The sequence below is a fragment of the Cupressus sempervirens genome, chromosome 10, assembly GCF_028749045.1.
Source record: "Cupressus sempervirens isolate cs-2001-9-10 chromosome 10, ASM2874904v1, whole genome shotgun sequence".
NCBI lineage: Eukaryota > Viridiplantae > Streptophyta > Pinopsida > Cupressales > Cupressaceae > Cupressus > Cupressus sempervirens.
The window spans coordinates 350199645-350203206 of NC_143127.1; positions in this window are offsets into that span (position 1 = coordinate 350199645).

Below are 3562 nucleotides of genomic sequence, written 5' to 3' on the forward strand. Positions count from 1 at the left end.
CATAATCCAAATGTGGATCTTGTCATAAAACTCACATGCATAATATCTCCCTTAGTTATTGCAAATCATGTTTCCCAATTCAAATCCCCATGCCATGAATCACGTGCCCACTTTAACCCTTTTACCAACTCTCCATAGCTAAAATAAACATGGTTTCCAAGGTTAAATATTCCCTTGTCCCTAAGTCAATGCATATTAAAAAGAAATTCCCCTTTTTTCCCAAACCTACCTCCTTCCCAAGGGTGTATACTCCCTAGGTGAGAGGTCATGCTCTCTTCTCCCAAGGTGGACATGAAGGGGAGACATTTTTGACTTTATGTAAAATACAAAACAAAGTCTTGCTCCCTTGTATGTACACCTAGATGAGTTTGAACATTTTGAGGGAATTGGACATTATTATAAAACACTATGCCCAAGTAAGTTTGTTTTATCCAAGGTGGAGGCTCCTTCGGGCAACAGTCCTAACTTCACATTAGGATATAACAAAAGTGCCAATTGTTTTTAAAGGTTTAGATAAGTTGTGTATGCACCAAGTTATAGTGGGGACCACTATTCCCCAATTCTACATTAAGCTTTTTGCTTTTTCTGTTCCCTTTTCTTTTTAAAAGAGGATGCCTAGGTGGAAATTCAGTCTAGGGTATGATTATCCTTTTATTTTTGTTCTCTATGTATTTATTTGTGTTTACACTTGTGTACTTTGTTTGCTATCATAATTTATTTATTTTTCTTTTATACTATGTTATGATTATATGCATCTTCCCTAGGTGACATTTCTTGCAAACACCTTAGGAGGTCCTATCTTATTTAATTAATATTATAATATTTAAATTTATAGGCACTTACTAGGGAATCAAGCATAGTTCCTTTTTCATTTTATTGATCTGTAATCTTGGGGAAGGAATAAATTCTCTTTTCCATACATTTTCCAAAGGCATAATATACACCTATAGGATGGTTTCCTTATCCATTTGGACTATGTATACAATTTATCAAGCTAGTTTTTTTTTTTTTTTCTCCTCATGTCCTATCATGATATTTTTAGTGAACATATTTAATGATGTGGTGGGTGTTCTAACTTAGGAATTGATTAGAACTTGAAAACCAAGTGATCTAGTTTTCATACACACAAAATGAACTACCAATGTATGGCAACTTTTCTTCCATTTTGTAACATATGAATTTACAATGTAACATCTATATTTTAATTTGATCAACTATATCTATAATATTCTTCCACCCACCATTTATGAAATATTTCTGCCAAATGATTTACAGATAACATAAGAAGAAGGGTTCTTATTACACAACTTCATCATAATACATCAATCTCATAATGAATATTTTCTTACAAATAAAATATATACCATTTCTAAATCTCTCCTTTCACAATTTCAACCAATAAACAATGATATCAACTCTCTTTTACACCACAATGAAATCACAATGGGAGTTTGGTATTATAGTACATTTAAGATGACATGAAACATTTGTCTCTCTTTACATACTTGGTTTCCTTCAACTTTGTCAAGGGTGAAACCCTAATATCTTCAAGGAAGCCATCTTCACAAGACTTGCATACACACACAAACTAGGAACCATGGAAGTTCACCTCCTATCCTAGTCTTCTATGAAGCCACCCACTAAGTAGGGGAAACAAGATCCAAATGGGTTACACACATACATCACTTGCCATTGCATAAACATAACACATAACACAAAACAAATCCCTCACATGGCTTGCACATTGATTCAACATTAGAATCATTTCACATAGGGTCAAGGTGGACTCTTCAAAGAGGAGATGCCATAACCAACATAGAAATCATATTGCAATTACATTTTCCTCTCAAAGCCATCATAAAAATCTCCTCCTTCATACACACAAACCCCTTGTATCTCCCAAAACAACTCATCATTAGGTAAATATTCTCAACTACAATGTTGAGCCTAACTAATCCCTTTGCCCAAGGCTTCTCTTCCCTCCCAAGGGTGAGTGAAGCCTCCACACCCATGATCATACTCAAAATTCAAATCAATACAAGAAAATCAAGAAGAAGAAAAAAAAAGAAATCTATAAGAACACAATACACATTCATATTGCCACAACATAATGCAAAGATTCACAATACAATGCATGCTCCCTTGACAAATTATCCACACTTGCAAATTTAATATGCATTACTAAAAGAAAGAATATGAACATGGTTTGAAACACCAAACTTGGTCCAAGCTAAAGGCAATGAGAGTTGTTGTAGAGTTGCCTTAATCTCCCTCCAAAACCTAACTGTCTCTAAACTTAGAGAGTGGGTGAAAAACCCACTAATTTGACCAGGACTCTCTAATAAGACCTTCCCACTAACTATTTTAGCAAAGACACCTAGCCACTTCCTCTTACAAATTTGTCTCCTCTTGATTTTCTATATTTGACATAGCGGGAACATGGGAGAAAACACATGTGACAACTCCAAATTCGAATTGATGGAAGAATGCATGGGTAAAGGCCCCCCCTAGGCTGTCTAGGCACTCACATGGTCAAAATCAGGTCCCTAACTTGATATACTATCATATGGGTAACTTATTTTAACATAAAAGACACCTTGGGACCATCTATTGACCCCTCAAAACTCTAGCCAATTCCAAATTCGAATTTCCTTAGATTATGACCCACCCTACCCCTTGTCAAGTGGGTTTACTTACTTATTAGCAAGGTAATTAGTCTTAGGGTAAAATGTCAGCATGACCAAAATCCTAAATGACATGTCAATTACACACAAAGTTCACAAGTGTCAAGTGACACATTAAAACACATTCCACATCCCATGACATGTCTCTAATGCATCTTTATGATTAACATTTCCACATACAAGCACACTTACATTTACAAAGCAAAATACTTTCACAACAAGGCTTTTGAATCTTCCAAAGATTCATCTCGGTTAAACTGTGTTCACATAGGTTTGGAACTTGTTCCCCCCAAGAATTTCCATGGTTCCACTTCCTACACATTAAAATCAAGCATCAATAGTCCAAGGGGATCATATAAAATGTATATCATAAATGCATAATTTTGAATTTTATGAAATCCATATTAACATAATTCAAATCATTTCAATTAAATCATTCAAGATGTTAGAATCTCCAATCTGCATATCATAAACCATCATAATAAATTTAACATCCATTTGCATATCATAAATCATCATAATCAATTTAACATTCATCTGGATATCATAAATCATCATAATCCAATTAACATTTGCATCACATTATAATCTAGAACTGTCATGTCATAAAACTACATCCATATGTGTTTGATCATTTCATACGCAATATCAGGTTCTTAATGCATATCATAAATGTAAAACACTACTAAAGTATCAAAATCAATAGATAAAAAAATGCACTATCCATCTAAGTCTCAAATAGGTTTTAAAATATCAAAGTCTCAAATATCAAAATGTAAATAAAATATCTATGCTATGATGGGTCGGGGTGAGGCCTCACATTTAATTTTCTAATTTCTTAACCTGAGAATTTTGTCAAACACTTTGCACACAAGAGA